The following is a 19,173-nucleotide window of genomic DNA, read 5'->3' as shown; positions in this document are numbered from 1 at the left end:
GAGTTTAATCCGCTCCCGTGATTGTACAGGGCGGATGGACGCTCTCTTCTATATTCAGGTTATTATCCTCCAAAGGCTAACAAAGCCATCATCTATATTACAGCATTAATTGCAGACAGGCTGTAGAAAGCCCAAACGGCTCAGTGCTGTTTGGAGTATAGCAACAGCAGCATCAGAACAATGGCGCAATCTCCATTTAGCTCCATAGGCTTGCCTAGGATACAATCCTGATTTAAGTCTCTCAACAAGATGAGATATTTTCTGATCAAGGGGAAAATGTTCATGGTAGAACTCTTGCAACATTGCAATCTCACAGAGAAAAGTGAGAATGGTCCATTGTGTTCTGTTGCAACAACCACATTTGCATGTCAAAAATGTGTAGATTTATAGACTACTCTCATAAATATGTCACTTTTGCCATAAACAGCCTGAAACTTGCCCAAAACTTGCCAAAAACAGACATATTGTGCATACAGTAAGATTATTTATATCATAAATGCCAATTTCCTTGTATGGCCATTCCATGCATGACGTGGTTTTGCAAAGGTAGGGAGCTACAAAGTCAAAGGAAAGTGGCTATTTTTAGCAACAGGCAACACCTCTGAGAATAACAACTGTACCTCCAAGTGGTGAATGTTTGCAAATGCAAGCTGAAAATGCAAGATGTGGATCTTCCCAATTGTTTGTGACATGAGCTATTAAAGTGAGACTTACCATAGCAGTTACATGGTTATGTCTCATTTGCAAACAACCTCATTTTATTGAGACTAAGTGGCTTCTGTTAGGAAGCAGAAATATTCAAGAACATATTCAAGAGTTCTTTCAAGAACAAGAACATGCATATATTTTTTTCATGAAAAAAAAAATATAATGCATCTCCTGATGAAGGCATAACCTTAGTCTTTTTGTTTTGGTGCTTAGATTGACTAGCCATTACATTCAAAAATGGAGGAGATTTTCAATGTACTAATAGAGCCACATGGTAAACTACAAGAGAGGTTGTTTGTGCTTCTATCTTTAGTCTAAAAGATTTCATTCTGTGCTAAAATTCACCACAAAACATGCATTCATCTTTCACATATTTCATACTGCAGTTACATCCCACAAGGGTCTTTCTCTAAGTGCAGTTGCTCGCAATAAGGATGAGTCTATTTCTCTAGTCACTGAGTGAGTCTGCACAGGAACTGCAAAATAAGCCAAAATAAATTAACTAGAAGATCCCAAGATTCCAGTTAAACTAAAGGGACTGTCTCAGACCTAGACTCAAGCAGTTCATGTCTTTCTCCATGGCCTCTATGTGGTTCTGCAGTGTATAGTTGGACCACTTGTGGAGGCGGCTGTAGAGGGGCATCCCCTGGTTCTCCCGGTACAGGTACACCCCAGTGATCCGGTTCCACTCCAGGCTGGGAATCTGGGCCTTGGCGTCAGCCGTGTTCTCCAGGAGCTCCTGCTCGTCCTTGTCCAGAGCTGCAAACCCAAAGAAACTACGCACGTTGTGAATGGCCTGGATGTGCGCGTGGGCGTCCATAGTGCGACTGAAGACTCTGTTTTCCTGGGAGCGGAAGTGGGACCAGTACTCCTTCTGCTGGTAGCCCAGGGGAGAGCAGCAGTGCCTGAGACACAGCATCAGGAACACGGAGAGGGCCACAGACCCCACAAGGATCCAACCCAGCAGCTGAGGGGTAATGACAGACACACCGTTACACACACACACACACACACACAGATATACACAGATACACACACACACAGATACACACAAGTCCACACACACACACACACACACACAAACACACACACACACACACATACAAACAAACACAAAGAGAGAGAGAGAGGTCACCTGGATTAGATTGCAGTATTAGTTCTCAAAAACAAAAATAGACCAAAAACAATGATCCAGTGATTCAGAATTCAAACTCCCCCAACACGGGTGGCAAGATAAACCACAGCTATCAATACAGAAAGAGATTCCCTACAACAAACACAGAGAGAGTGATGCTGTAGCATTAAACTAATGCCAGGAAACCATTAACTGGCAAAGGGTCAACCTCAGCTCGTTTGCTCACATACCAATATGCCAATGATTTTAAAACCAGTTTTTGCCTCGAGTGTAGCGATCCTGTGTCTAACTAAACTTACAGCCTGACAGAATATGTCTAAATGTCTCCGACCTCCTCGCTCACCCTGGAATTGATTACATTATTGCTGAGCAGTGGTGGAGGAAGTACTGAAGCTTAGTAGTTAAGTAAAAGTAAAAGTTTAAAAAAAAGTAAAATGTAACGAGTAACGACACATATTGTAGAAATGTAGTGGAGTAGAAAGTATAGATAGTAGCTACAAAATGTAATGGAGTAAAAGTCAAAAGTATGCACTATTTTTTTTACTTAAGTAAAGTACAGATACTGTACGTAAAAATATACTTAAGTACAGTAACGAAGTACAAATACTTAGTTACTTTCCACCACTGTTGCTGAATATATTCAAAATATGCAACTGTATGTAACAACTTTGTTACCTTTTCAGGGGCCTGAAAGTAAATGACTGACTTCAATGACAGATTATGCAGCACCAAGCCAAAAGCACTGGCAAGGGCCAAGAATACCATGTCTACTTCCTGCCTAAATGTGATAACCTAGGATTCTTGCTTTCTGCACAGAAAGATCAGTTAAATGATTCAATCATAGAATAACAGAATGTACCAGAACATTTGTAAACCGTCTTTTACACCTACAGAATCACATCATGGTCACAGGTTTAGAAGCAACAAAAACTGCAAACCACACATTTAAGAGGGAACTCACTGCTACAGTAAGACAGATATTTCAGCACCGATCTTTTATCTCTTTCCTGCTTATCCTTACCGTCAAGATATTATCAACCGGTCAGTTCCTGAATCTTCACAGTAATGGACGATTGTAGAAAAGTAGCGCAGTGGGTGAACTCAAGGCAATTAGATGACAAATGTTCACATCTGCATTTAGACCAGACAGACCTTACTCATGCAGGGGAGAAGATACATAGCTGACCACTTACAGTGAAAAATAAATCCAATCGCTTTTCTAGTCCTATGCTTCTAAGGACATCCTTTATTATAAAAGTGATGTAAATTAATCCTCCGTGATACATTTTGTTTCAAAAACACCTCAAGAACAATTACAAACAGACACAAAAAAGACTTTGATATCTCCTTCTTAGTTTAACAGTTATGCTACAAAACCAAAAACCAAGCATACAGCTTTTAGATTAGGGATTGAATCAGTGCTGAAGTCATGGTCACTGCTGCAAATACTACTGAAATGAATACTACTGCCAAACTACTGTACCTGGGACTCGTACTTCAGTCTCCTCTCAATCACGCTCCAGAACTGTAACAGCTCTTCAGGAACATGTTTGCACGGAAAGCCAGCCATGACTCCCCGCACATCCGAAATGTTGGTGGGGAAGACCTTAATGGACGCTGGGTCCATAAACTCACTCAAGGCTTACTATTGATAAGACCTTCTTGCCTGGTAAACTGAAATTGTGGTGGTTGCAGTTTGGCCTTTTTCCACAAGTAAGGTGGTCTTTGACTGTGTATGTATGAAGTTGTTATTGAGAAATTTGAGACAGTCATGAAGAAGGCTGTAAAGAAATGGCTTGGGTTGTCTAAGTACTGTAGTTTTGTATGGAAAAGGAATATTGGAGTTACCAATGACCAACTTGGTGGAAGAGTTAAAATGTGCTAAGATAGGGTGACCAGACGTCCCCTTTTACCCGGACATGTCTTCTTTTTGAGACCTAAAAAATGCGTCCGGCAGGGATTCCAAAAACGTCCGGGATTTTGCCTCGTCGGATATTTGTGGTTCTCTGGGTCCTTCACAAACTAGTTTTTATGCCCTAACAACAGTAACAAATTTTGGAAAGGGTATCTCCCTTACATTCCATCTTCTTGCGCGAGCTCTGACTGTAGAGAGAACTGTCATTGGTCGATCGCCCTCTCAGTGTTACCAGATGCACGATAATTATCCTCCCAAGACGATCATTTTGAGCATTTGGTACGATACTTCGCCATTTCCAATCTGGCAACACTGAGCACCTTCCCGCTTCCAATAGTTGCATTGTTTACAACAGCACATGACATCTGAAAAATATGTCAAAACTTCGTTGCGGGGGGAGGGGGCGGGGTCATCTGTATGCTATATAGTGTATAGTATACACTACCATGCCCCTCCCCCGCGACGAAGTGTCCTTTTTTTCACAAACTCAAATATGGTCACCCTAGTTAAGACCACCCTGGAGATTACTTTGTCACAGTCTACAGATCAAGTAGTCAAGAACACTGCCCAAAGGGTAAAAACAGAGAGGTAGTGGAATCCACGAGAAGTGGTTCAACATGCACAAGGTGCATAACACTATAAGGATATCATTGGGCAAGTACAGAGTGGAAGAGCAGGACTTGGGCTACCTGAAAGTTGGAAAGCATGTAAGGCTACGTTGCTAGATAGGAAGCAGATGGTAACTAGCTTTGTTTGTGAGCAAGAAGAGGAAACGAGACGAGCAGCAGCGACTTCCCAAGCAAAGTAAGTGCAATGGATGGACTGGCAGGGTGTTGAGACAAGGAAGACCATCTGGAGAGAACTTTGGGCTATTGTTGGAGCCACTTATGATGTCCTTCCAAATCCCTGCAATTGTGGAAGCATTTGAAAGGAAGAAGCTGAAGTATGCAGAACTGGTAGCAGAAGCAAGGCAACAAGGTTGGAAAGCACACACATAACTAGTGGAGATTTTAGAGGCTTTGTGGCTAAATCAACCACAACACTTTTCAAGGACGGTCACTGTAAGGACCTTTAAAGATGTCAGGTTGCTGAAAAAGCAAGCCAGTGGTTGTGGCTGAGGCGCTCGCAGAGTACTTGGGGTGGTGAATTAACCTGAACAAAAACTGAGATACAGGAAATCTTGTCAAGGTCTATCTTTAGGTGTGTAACCCTCATGAAATTAGGGTTACTAATATCAGTAGTGTAGTATAAATGATTGCCTAAAGAGGGCGCACTTTGCGTTCTGTTCAAGGGAACTCCCCGCGAACAAGAAATTATTTTATGCTTCCAAGATTTTCCCATGAGACGTGTGAGAAAGAAGCTCCCGGAATTCGGTATGAAATAACATCAAACACTCAAAATATTACCATAATTTATATGTAATTATACTAATAAGACTATTTTCCAACTAGACATCCAACTTGAGATGGTCAATTGAAGCAAATCCCTAGAATAAAACCACACTGAAAACTCCGGTGAGTGAACACGTTTAGCTAGTCACTGCTAGCCACTAGTATAATCATGCTAGCGAACTTGGGAGATGACTAATACTGCTTTTAAGTTGCTATTTGAAAGATTACCTCTTTAAAAACCAATCGGAGTATCAACATAGTAATTATCAATGTTACCAGCGAACTTTAGCAGCCTGTAGTCATAGTTAACACCATGTTTAATGTATATATTGTTAGAGTAAATGTTAACCCCCCACACTGGTGCTCACTGTATTGGGGAGGTAACGTTAAGACCAACAGCTAATGTCTTGACTGACTAGCATAGTTAGACCGCATGGCGATTTGGAATGGATGCGTGGCACTAAGATGTTTAAGGTTTAGCCATGTAGCTTACGTTGGTAGCGGATAGCAATGGGTTGCTATGTAAGTGCATTGCAGATGCATTTCATCTGAATAGCCAATGCATATTTTAGATGGAGTTCGATGATTGTTCTCATGGTTAATAGATAATTAATAATAGGTAATAATAGATATGGTATAGTAATGAGTTATGTTTAAGTCAAGTATAGTAATATGGAAATAGTAATAATAGATATAGGGCCTCATTTATAAAACGTACTTACGCACAGATTTTATCATAGAGTGTTCGTGCGATCAAATCCACGTCTAAGTACAGATTTATAAAAACCGTTGTAACGGATCCCCGTATATAGAGTGGCGTGAAACTTACTGCTGGTGAAATTACTCTTTTATTTTCTTCTTTCTTCTTCATACATTCAATAAAATGGGAAACTATCACCACCGTAAGAGCTTTGGCCTCATACGGGTCCATTAAACCATTAAACTTTTCAAATATATTTATGTGCATCCAGGGCCGGCTCTAGCCCTTTGGTTGCCCTAGGCGAGATTGAGTTTTGCGCGCCCCCCCTCCCCCCCCCCACACACACACAATACTTAACATCACTTAACTTTGCATAGCAGTTTTTCACCCACTTATAATTATACTATTCTACATTGCAGTTCAACAATACATGTTGCATGGACAACAAACACCAGAATAGTTTCAGAACATTTTCTTTTTTATTAGTTTAAATAATTTATTACACACTCAAAGTTAGGATTAAGTTAACTCCATAAACTGTGCAAAACACTCTTAAGCACCTGTAAGGACATTTAAGCAAATTATGACCCTCTATACCCTAACTATTAGGGGTGGGGGAAAAAATCGATTTTTCGATTTCTCTCGATTCTCTCTAGAACGATTCTGTCTCGATTCAGAAAAGTTCATAATTGATTTTTAAATAAAATAAAAAAAAATTTTTTTTTAAATATATATATTTTTTTTTACACATTCATTTTGTGTTGAAATGCAAGCTGCATCGATTATTGCACTGTTCATAGAAAGTCATAATTGTGACAAGGACACACTTTTTCTCTAATAAAAAAATAGATCTGTTGATTTTCTTTAATTATCAAACACAAAGTAGGAAGTGATTTGAGACTCTGAGTAGCAAACTCAAATGTTTTAAAAATCGAGATGCATCGATAATCGTTTTATCGGTTTAGAATTGATAATCGATAATCGGTTTAGAATCGATAATCGGTTTAGAATCGAATCGTTGACCTCTGAATCGGAATCGAATCGTGAGGTGCCAAGAGATTCCCACCCCTACTAACTATACCCTCTACAAACAAAAGTGCTTTTATGGATACGGTACATACCTCTACAAAATATCTCAAATACCTCACTACAATTCTTCCAGTCATTTAGGCCACTCCTAATGAGGTGGTCATTTTTCTGTGAAAAGAGCTTGCAGCAGAAGCAATACAGAGTATTGTTTTTCCTTGAATATACAAGCCAGCTTCTCTTGATTTTCTCCCCATTTACTAATTTCCTGTAGAAGTGGTTGTGGTGGCAGCTTCTCCCATCATCTCTTTTTGGAAATGTAAAGTCTGGACTGGTCTGGTATGGTCCTCTGCAAACTAACTCTGTCCTTACCGGATCACAGCTGGCCAGTCAGCAGGATCTATAGGTTCTCCCTGGATAGCAGGAATTGTGGAGGGTGAGGTGTCTGCAGGCGGCAGTGTAGTTTCACTGGTGCCCAGAGTGCTTGATGTGGTCCTGGATGTCCCTTCACCTTCACCTGTATTCAAGCATATTGTATAGCCAGACAAGCAGTGTTTAATATAAAAAGTGAAATGATCATGAATGTGGTTGAACTTCTTTAAGAAAACAAGCTATTGTATTTAATACATGCTAACATGTTTCTATTGTACTTTAAAGTATGGATGTGGCTTGAATAAATACTATTAAATAGACTCACCTGATGCAGGCTGTGTGTTCCTGGCCTGTGTGTTACTGGCCCCTTGAGTACTACTGGATGTCCCTTCTCCTGCAGCTGTATTTAAACACAGAGTTCATCCATGCTGTTCGTTACACAGTTGCATTTGGTCATTTCTATCATCCTACCACATAGTTGCATTGTACAAATACATTTTATCTGACCATGTAACTTGTAGTAGATATATTACAATTACTGCCACAAGGCTAAATAATACTAGGCTACTGATTACAATTAGTAGTATTAATGTGATGTGATTATTAAAGTAATAATTGCTAATAATAATAACAATAACAAAAACAGCAACAGTAGTACTAGTTGTGTGGGCTACTTACAAAGTTCAGAGGGAGGCGAATCAGGCGTCCTTTCTACAGCGGCCTCTGCAAAAATTGCCTGAGTGCATCTGGCCAATTTAAAACAAAAATAAACAAAATGTTTAGTATATTCCTGGGGAGGAACTGTACAGAAAGGTGAACACCACCACTATCCCCAAAATGGTTACTGTGTGTGCACCTGCTAGTTGTGAACAGTCACTAAACAGAACTTATGCCATTTATAATTAATGTAGACAGCAACTGTACTTTTCATAACTAGCATACGTTATCCAGATACTGGTCTTTTGACATTTACATCCATGTAGGTTATCAGTGAAGTTACGTTTGCTAGTAATAGCCTACGTAGCAAATTAGCAAAGTAACAGTCGCTAGCTAGCTATAGCTAGCCTAAGTGACAGCAATGAAACGTCCAATATTAGGTGATGCACAATACTACATGTATTTCGTTTGACACCTTAATGGCTGAGATGAGAAGACTTACCTCTATACTTGGCTTTCTTTTCCTCTTCTTCCTTTCTTCGTTTTCGTCCCTGTGCTCCAGATGGTATTGACCGCTTCATTTTTGCGAATGTCACGTAGCTGACACGCTCACGGCTCACCCCACCCTGGCAATGTGCAGGAGCCCTCACATAACTAACGTAACGTAACTTAACGCAACCGCCCCCCCTATCGACAATAACCATCAATTCAATCTAAAAATCAGGTTGAAGTAAACGTAGGGCTGAAGGGGCGCCCTCGGATGATCATGATTAATAAACATGTTTTTATTTGCTTGTTATTCTAACTATGATTAATGGGAAGTAGGTCCAAGGGCGACGCTAGAGGGCGCCCCCAACCCATTTGTCGCCCTAGGCAGTCGCCTAGTTCGCCTATAGCAATCGCCGGCCCTGTGTGCATCCATCCGTAACTAAAACTGTAGCCGTACTGACAAGTTTACATTAACACATAACGAAATCTGCGATACCTTTTTACCTTGTCAAAATAAAAGTCCTAATTATCTATAAGAGATAAGGTGGCATAAAATCTCAATACATTCTTAGAACAATACATTATCATTTAGGCACACATTAAAGATCAATATGGCAAATCCAAAGTAGGCAATCAACTCAAAATAATAGCCCTTACATGGGGTTATTTACACTCCCACCAAATTATAGTGTTTTTACAAAATGCAAACCTTAAAACACACAATTTCCACTTACAAGAATAACCCTTCAAATGTATAGGCTATACAACACAGAAAACTTTATCACATTTCACAACTGCATAGTGCTTAAACAGCTTCTAGCAGTAAAACTAATTTCTGGACAGGGCTCTCCAAAGCAGGCCTGCTTGTGCGCTCTCCTTTGTGGTTCAGTTCCTTCTCTCCAAACAGGATTTTGGCCCATCTCACAAGTCCATCTTTGCCTTGGATGACTTCTGAGACTGTCCCAAGTCTCCACTTGCTTCGTGGTAAGGTGTCGTCAGCGTCCATTACTATATCACCGACCTGCAGGTTCCTTTTAGTGCTATGCCAGCACTGTCTTGTTGTGATGTTGTGGAGGTACTCTTTTTTCCATCTACTCCAAAACTGTTCTGTCAAGTACTGCACCTGACGCCACCTCTTTCGTCCATACAGATCTTCTCTTTCAAATTTGCCAGGTGGAGGCAAAGCTGTGGTGGATTTCATTGTGATCAGGTGGTTAGGAGTAAGTGGCTCTAAACTATTGGGGCTGTTCAGAGCATCAGCTGTGAGTGGACGGCTGTTCACAATGGCCATGGTCTCATAAAAGAAGGTGCGCAATGACGCATCATTAAGCCTACCAGGGGAGAGTAGCAGAGTGGCGTTGAGAACGCTTCTCACTGTTCTTATTTGCCGTTCCCATACACCCCCTGCATGGCTGGCATGAGGTGCATTCATTAAAGTCACACTGCTTTTCTGTGAGAAATGTATTCAGTCTATTCATTCCAACTCTTTCAATGCAGCATTCAATTCATTTTTTGCACCCATGAAGTTAGTGCCTTGGTCACATTTAATTTGTCGCACAGCACCTCTTAAAGCAATAAAGCATCTCAGTCCATTAATGAATGTGTCTGTGGACAAGTCCTCTAACATTTCAATATGAATGGCTCTAGAGCAGAAACAAGTGAAGAGCAACCCATACCTTTTTTCTTGTTTTCTCCCTTGCTTTGTCCAAAAAGGACCAAAACAGTCCATCCCACAGTATGTGAACGGTGGGGTGGGTTCTGTTCGTTCAACAGGAAGGTCACTCATCCTTTGGCTTTCAACCGACCTTCTCAGCCTTCGACATGTCACACAGTGACGGATGTAGGTTGCAACTGCTCTGCTCAGTCCACAGATCCAATAGCCATTGGACCTAATTTCATTGATGGTGAAGCCTTTGCCCTGATGTTTCACTCTTTCATGATGGTGGGCGATGATCAGATTCGTCACGTGATGTCCCTGAGGAATGACTGTTGGGTGCTTGAATGTATTAGGGAAAGATGAGCGGCTGAGCCTACCTCCCACCTTAAGCACACCCTCTGCATCCAGGAAAGCATCAAGGTGATACAGCTTGTTGTGTCTTGGTAGCTGATGTCCTTTGCTTAGTAGCTTTATCTCTTCTCTGTATGTCTGGCTTTGTATGTTCTTGATGATGAGTCGCTCTGCACTTTGTCTTTCACTAACTGTTGAGAGGTCACATGATTTGACCTTTCTAGCACGCCGTAAGAGACGCGCCACTGCTTTAATGGCCCGAGACCAGCATGAAAACTTATTCAGTCTGTCCACAAGGTCAACTTGTTCTGAGGTCTTTATCTGGAATGTCTGAGCCTTCCTAACTTCTAGGTCACCGACTGGTAGCTCTAAAGGCACCTCTGTTGGCATTTCTATCTCCCTTTTCCACAGAAAGCTAGGGCCAGTGAACCAATCAGAAGAAAGCAACTCATCTACTGTTTTCCCTCTTGAAGCATAGTCTGCTGGGTTTTCGTCAGTTGGTACATAGAACCATTGCTTGGGGTCTGAGGCATGACGGATCTTCTGCACCCTATTTGCTACAAAGGTGTGAAAGCGGCGAGCACCATTATTTATGTAGCCTAAGACAACTTTTGAATCTGTCCAAAAGAACTCTTCTACATTACAGTAACCTAATTCTTCTTTGAGCATATTGCTCACTGCGACTGAGACAACTGCTGCAGTAAGTTCTAACCTGGGTATAGTTGTGACCTTCAGCGGCGAGACGCGCGTTTTTCCCATGAGAAGAACACAGTGTATGTCTCCTCTTTCATTCTTCAGTCTCAGGTATGTGCATTGGCCATAGCCTGTGGTGCTGGCATCTGAGAAGTGATGTAATTCTGTTTTGATCACCTTTCCAAAGCCAGCTGGCTGGTAGCAGCGAGCTATGTGTATCCTTTCCATCTTAACAAGGTCATCTTGCCATTTCTCCCACAGTGGCTTCAATCGCTCTGGAATTGGGTCATCCCATCCTGTTCCTTGATGGCACATGTCCTGGAGAATTTTCTTTCCGTTGAGGAGGTATGGAGCTACGAAGCCCAGTGGGTCGTAGATGGAGGCAACAGATGACAGGATGCCACGCCGTGTTGCGGGCTGGTTCTTTGGTGAGACTTTGAATGTGAAACAGTCACTCTCGATGTTCCAGTATATTCCCAATGCTCTCTCTAAGGCTGTGTCATTGAATCTGAGATCCTTTGCTTTGATGTCTGTGGCGTGTTCTGTTGAGGGGATGCTCTGGAGAACAGCACAGTTGTTAGACACAAATTTGTGAAGGCGTAAACCTCCCTTTGCACACAGCTCACGTGCCTCCTTTGCTATTTGAATGGCCTTTTCAACAGACTCAACACTAATGATGCCATCGTCTACATAAAAGTCTCTGGCAATGAACTGTGACCCTAATGGGTGTGTGTGACTGTGTTCTTTGGCGAGCTGCTTTAATCCATAATTTGCACACCCTGGTGAAGATACGGCTCCAAAGAGATGGACAGTCATTCTGAATTCATGGGGAGGTGTGCTTAGGTCGCCGTTCTTCCACCATAAGAAGTGTAGGTAGTCACGGTCATTCTCTGAGACATGGAACTGATGGAACATCTTTTCTATGTCACACATCAGAGCAGTGTGGTGCTGCCGGAAACGAATGAGAACACCTGTCAGACTGTTTATCATGTCTGGGCCTGGGAGAAGGTGTTCATTGAGGCTGCTTCCCTTGTACTTTGCCGAGCAGTCGAAAACTACTCTCAGCTTTTCAGGCTTTTTGGGGTGATAAACACCATGGTGAGGAATGAACCATTTTTCTCCAAAGGTGCCCTCAGCACGTACCTCCTCTGCGTCACCCCTTTCAATGATGTCCTTCATGTAGTTAATGTAGTCTTTCTTGTAACTTTCATTTGCAATTAACTTCCTTTTCAGGTGACTGAGCCTCACAGCAGCAAGCTGCTTGTTATCAGGTAAGCATGGTCTCTCTCTGAAGGGGAGGGGCATTTCATAATGTCCATGTTTGTTTGTCTTTATGTTTTTCTTTAATTTGTCAAGGAAAATCAAATCTTCTTGAGAGACTGTTTTGTTATCTCCTTGAGTGTCTCTGAAGTCAGTTTCGAGAATTCTGATTGCATCCATTGGAGTCACTGCAGGCAGCTCCTTCACGGTTACTCTGTGACAGTGACTGTTTGACAATTGTGAATCAGAGTGAGGTGCTGAACAGCCAACAATACTCCACCCTAAGTCTGTAAGAATGGCAAAAGGTTCGTCATCCTTCCCTGTTATGACCCGTCTGGGTACGAGAGTTCTTGGGCAATTGTAGCCTATCAGTAGCCCCACTTCGCAACTAAGGAGAGGCGGTATTTGGTCTGCAGTTGCTGTGAGATGGCGCCATCTTTTTGCTGTTTCATGCGTTGGTATATGTTGTTTGTTCACAGGTATGCAGTCTTTGGTGTATGCAGGAGGCAGTTTGATGTGCACAGTAGAATTGAAACCTCTCACCCGCAGACCAGATGTCCGTTCACTTTTAAAGACCATATTTTCACCCATCATGGTAGTGAGTTTCAGTTTAACTGGGCAAGTAGTCAGCTGCAGTTCTTTGCTTACATCTTGCTCAATGAATGTCGTGTCACTTTGTGTATCCAGTAGGGCATACACAAGTTTTTCTCTGGATGGATTACTTTCGTTCGACACCCACACTGGCACTATCATGGAGGTGTTTTCTGACTGACCTTGGCTGTTGACATTGAGGGACAGAGCAGGTGTTGGTTCCGTTTCACTGCGTTGCGCTGAATTTTCCCTCCTTGCCCATTCTTTGTTTTCACCTTTTCCGTAGCCATCATCGTGAAGACATGTGGGATGTCGTCCTTTGCATGAGTCACATGTGTGTCGATGCCGGCACTCCTTTGCGCTGTGACCGGGTTTTAGACATCCATAACACAGTCTGTTGTCTTTGATGTACGTTCTCCTGTATTGCAGTTTTCTTTTCATGAAGTCTGGACATTTGCAAAGCTGGTGACTGTTATCCTGACATAGCATGCAAGGGGCCTTGACCTTTTCCTTTGTTGTTGTCTGCTTATTACTTTCTACCACTGTCTGTGTGTTGAAGGCACTGGCTTTATTTCTTTTGCTTACCCTTGTGCTCCACTTGTCTTGACAGGATTCAGCTGAATGGAGAGCGAGGAAAGAAGTGACTGGATTGCAGGCGGTTTCGGCCTCCATAGACATGAACTTGGCAAAGTCCTTGAAGCTAGGGAAATCCTTTCCCTCCGTGAGATGCAATGTCACTTGCCGGTTCCATCTTGAGGCTATCCACTCTGGCAGTTTCCGCATCAACTTCTGATTTTCCTCACAGTCATTTAAGATGTTTAAACCTTTTACATGGGGCATGGCCTGCAGACAGGCATTTAAGAAATCTGAGAAATCTCTCAGTCCTTCAGCATCTTTAGACTGTATTTTTGACCAGTTGGATAACTTTTCTCTAAAGGCCTTTTGAATGATAAACGGCTGGCCATACCTCTGATTGAGCTTGTTCCAAGCGTCACTGTAAGCTTCGCTGTCACTACGATAGAATGTCCCTTCTAGGCATTTGTGAGCTGAGCCACCTACATATCTCTTGAGGTGGTGCAGCTTATCGGTAGTGGGAATGTTCTTTCCAACTATAAGTGACATAAATGAAGCCTTCCACTCAACAAAGTCAATTAGATTGCCATTAAACACTGTGGGCTCTGGCATTGGAAGTCTGTTAATAGAAATGCTGTCTTGAACAGCTTGTGCTAGGCAGGATACATCATATGCAGGAGATGGAGTGACAGCTGTGCGAGGTTGCATTGTGGCAGGGGGAAAGGAGCTGAGTGGCATAGGGTCATGAAATGACTTAAAAGACTGGGCATCAGATTCCTCTTTAACTTCTTTATTGTATGCTTCAAGTCTGGCTTGGGCAGCCTTTAAGTCCTTTTCAGCTTGCAATCTTTCTAATTCAGCCTTCTGTTTTTCTAATTCCCTCCTGTGTTCTTCCTCTAAAGCTCGGATTTTTTCCTTCTGTATCTTTTCCTCCATTAGCATCTTGTATTCAGCCTCCTTAGCAGCTAACTCCGCCACTGCTTCTGCTCGCTTGGCTGCAACACTTGAGTGCGTGGAACGATGACTGCCAGTCTGTACTGAAGCAGAGGAGCCATAAATGGACCGGGCATAGTGAGGCTCAAGTAGCTCACGCAAGCGGCGTCCTTCATGTTCTGCATCATAATCTCCATTTACGCCAGTCAGTCTCTCGTTCAATATTTTCACAATGTCACTCGTTACTGCTGCACAAGCATCAACCTTGCGCCTTAGCTCAGTATCAGGCGTGCCGTGCCCTCTCAGTTCATCATACAATTTCATGATATCCGTTTTCCTTATTTCTAAATTGTCTGCTAGGGATGCCAGGCGCTTTTCTGCTAGCTCAGATTTTAGTTCTTGACGTGTTTGACGAGCTTGGGCTTTCCATTGTTCATAAAGGCTAACAAGTCTCTTTTCCCGTTTGCTCTGTTCTTCTTCACGGTATGCTAGCATCTTTTCAGTATGAACTCGCGCCCGTTCAGGACGTCTAGCTAAATCTGTATCATCATCTTCATCGCTTAACAGTTCAGCAAGAATGTTCTGTGTGCTTTGCAAAGACTCTTTTAGTTCTTGTCTAATAGCTCCTTGTTCTGTTTCCTTTTCAAACATTTCCTTGTATTCTTGAATTACCTTTTGAAGGATTTCAATCTGCTGCTCTTTATCCTTGCCGCGCAGAGTAGCATCGATTCCCTCCATTTTCGTTAGCCTTTGTCCGTCTTCACACCGTCTTCAATTCACCGCTGCCCTTATCCTTTTCGTCCGTAAAAGTGTTCCTTGCCTTCCGTATAAGTTATCCTTTTCGTCCGTTGTAGTCCTAGATCCAGCAGGTTAGCTGGAGAGGTGAAGCTCTTACTGTAACGGATCCCTGTAGAGTGGCGTGAAACTTACTGCTGGTGAAATTACTCTTTTATTTTCTTCTTTCTTCTTCATACATTCAATAAAATGGGAAACTATCACCACCGTAAGAGCTTTGGCCTCATACGGGTCCATTAAACCATTAAACTTTTCAAATATATTTATGTGCATCCATCCGTAACTAAAACTAGCCGTACTGACAAGTTTACATTAACACATAACGAAATCTGCGATACCTTTATACCTTGTCAAAATAAAAGTCCTAATTATCTATAAGAGATAAGGTGGCATAAAATCTCAATAAATTCTTAGAACAATACATTATCATTTAGGCACACATTAAAGATCAATATGGCAAATCCAAAGTAGGCAATCAACTCAAAATAATAGCCCTTATATGGGGTTATTTACAACCGTCTTAGACGTAGAAAAGGACGTATCTCTACGTCTGGTTCTAGTTCGTGTAAGTACATTTCCTTGTGGCAATACTGGAGTACTGCAGGAATTCGGAACTCTCCGAGCGCCGACATGCAGTTTCATCATCATCATCGTCACCACCACCGTCACCATTAGGGCTAATGGTAAAAGGCCAAATGAATGTTTCGCTCAATAAAATCAATTAAACAATTTGAATAATTCACACATGAATGAAATTCATGTCTAATAGGTATTAGTTTTAATTCCACACGTGTAAAACATTTCGCTCAATTTATAGCCTATAAAAAGCCTGATAGTGACAGTTTTCAGTAGGAGATATGGCTGCATTGGCGTTGTTAGAGTTATCCCTCTATGTCTGAAATGTATTACATGTCCATAGAGTGCCCAGGAACAGCGAAATGTGAAAGAGGATTTTCTGCGTAAAACAGGGTTCCCAATGGCTTCTCACCCCGATTGCGCACACTCAGACAGCCTAGGAAGCCCACTTCAATACAGCACATGCCCGTGCGCGGTCGGTAGTGGAGCGCAGCATAGGCATGCTGAAGGGAAGGTGGCGATGTTCGCAGGGATTTAGGTATTCCGGCACCGTGCCGGATTTCTGGCGTCCGGCGTGCGGCGTTTGGCTGCGGAAAAAAATCTTATATTACATTTTTTTTTAAAAACACGTCTCGATATCATCACCATCACATTCGAGTTTATGAGTTCGTCTGCCAATGAAATGAAAGGAGCACAACTCTCCCGCTCTCAAAATAACATTATTAGCCAATCAGAAGTAGATTGGGGCGGGTCTTGGGAAAATGTGCTTCAGACTTTTCTCTATCGCTCTGCCTAGCGTAGCTGCCCGAGACAATTGACATCACACCAAAGGAGAGTAGGATGGAAAGTAAGTTCATGAAAATAAATGGCGCTGGGCATGGATAGAAGAGATAGGAAGGGAAGGACAGTAAGCCTTTTGGTAGCTGGTGTAAGAAGTTAAGAGAAGCATGTGCTTGCTTCTGTACTTTGTGCTCGAGAAAGCTAATATATGCAACTAGCTCTCCAACACACAACGCCTTTACCGGGAGCAACATCCTCAGCTGATATACCGGCATCAATAACTGACCGTGTGTGTGACGTGTGTTTCACTAAACTGTCAATATCCAATCAGCATGCCGCTATTTTAACACACACACGGCATAACACCAGAGTTTAAAAGACGTATTTCGGAAAAGCTTAAAAAAACGGCATGTTTTCCTTAAATGTCGACGAAGCCACCAACAAGTACATGGACAAAGTCCTGTTTTGTATTTATTTCCCAACATTAGTTACCAGTTCTTGTAACATTTTAATGTTTTGTTTGTTATTTATTTTATTGATATATTTTCTATTAATTTCCTAGTATTTAATTTACGATTATTTCTTTTGATCAAAGTAATTTTGGAAATGTTGCAATATAAAACTACAATATTATCTACAGTTCACTGTTGCAACAGTTTAAAAAGTAAATCGCTGTCCTTTTTCATATATCCTCAATTAAATGGTTACAAATCAAATCTTCTTCCACTGACATACCCTTATAACATGTCACCTTTTGATTGTAGGTCATCTTGCAACCTTTCAAGGACAAAGCTTAGCAGCTAAACTTGATATCAAAAGAAATCGTAAATGCTACATGTGTTAGTACCATATTGTAGTGAGGTGGAGTACTATTGCTGACCTTTCTTGGGATTGAGGTTTCAAAAGTCTCACCATAATCTGCAATCATTCATTTCTAAATGTTTGTTTGTTTGTTTTTTTGACCCTGCGAATGTGTCCATGCCACGGGACGATACCCCCCCTCCCACACACAAAAAATAGTTCAGGCTCAGGATTTTTTTTTGCTTTAACCCCTGTGTTCGGATGCATCGGGAGGGAGACTGCTATATGCAGGGATTAAAGTATTCCGGCATCGTGCCGGATTTCCGGCGTGCAGCGTTTGGCTGCGGAAAAAAAATATTTTATAAAAAAAAACACGTCTCGATATCATCACCATCACTTTCGAGTTTATGAGTTCGTCTGCCAATGAAATGAAAGCAGCACAACTCTCCCACTCTCAAAATAACATTATTAGCCAATCAGAAGTAGATTAAGGCGGGTCTTGGGAAAATGTGCTTCAAACGCCGACTTTTCTCTATCGCTCTGCCTAGCGTAGATGCCCGAGTAGAGAGACATCACACCAAAGGAGAGTAAGATGGAAAGTAAGTTCATGAAAATAAATGGCGTTGGGCATGGATACAAGAGATGGGAAGTGAAGGACAGTAAGCCTTTTGGTAGCTGGTGTAAGAAGTTAGGAGAAGCAGGTGCTTGCTTCTGCACTTTGTGCTCGAGAAAGCTAATATATGCAACTAGCTCTCCAACACACAACGCCTTTACCGGGAGCAACATCCACAGCTGATGTACCGGCATCAATAACTGACCATGTGTGTGACGTGTGTAAACTGTCAATATCCAATCAGCATGCCGCTATTTTAACACACACGGCATAACATCAGAGTTTAAAAGAGGTATTTCGGAAAAGCTAAAAAAAACGGCATGTTTTCCTTAAATGTCGACGAAGCCACCAACAAGTACATGGACAAAGTCCTGTTTTGTATTTATTTCCCAACATTAAAGTTACCAGTTCTTGTAACATTTTAATGTTTTGTTTGTTATTTGTTTTATTGATATATTTTCTATTAACAAAGTAATTATGGAAATGTTGCAATATAAAACTACATTATTATCTACAGTTCACTGTTGCACTTTAACAGTTTAAAAAGTTAATCGCTGTCCTTTTTCATATATCAATGAAATGGTTGCAAATCAAATCTTCTTCCACTGACATACCCTTATAACATGTCACCTTGTGATTGTAGGTCATCTTGTAACCTTTCAAGGACAAAGCTTAGCAGCAAAACTTGATATCAAAAGAAATTGTGAATGCTACATGTGTTAGTACCATATTGTAGTGAGGTGGAGTACTAAAAAAAGTTCAGGCTCAGGATTTCTTTTTGCTTTAAACCCTGTATATGACCCCGAAAAGGTTTGCCAGATCATCCTAGCCTGTTGTGTGCTACACAACATCTGTCTAAGCCATGGCATAGAGCTAGGAGAAGACGAAATGCGCATGGACCAAGATGACCACCTTCCCATACCAGCTGGATGGAACACGCACATCACTGCGCTGAGAAGACGGGAGCTGATTCACCAACTATACCAACAGTATAAGAATAAATGCACACATGTTCATTTTCTTCAAAATGTTTTATTTAGGCACGTTTGTTCAAAGAACCCTCAATAGCGGACAGAGTTTGGCAACAACCTCACTGACAGACTCATTCAAGTCCCTTTGTGAATGAGAAGAGGAAGCTGGTGATGGCCGACGAGGCC

This window comes from Clupea harengus, chromosome 13, assembly GCF_900700415.2.
Source record: "Clupea harengus chromosome 13, Ch_v2.0.2, whole genome shotgun sequence".
Lineage (NCBI taxonomy): Eukaryota > Metazoa > Chordata > Actinopteri > Clupeiformes > Clupeidae > Clupea > Clupea harengus.
Note: the sequence above shows the minus strand (reverse complement) of the source record.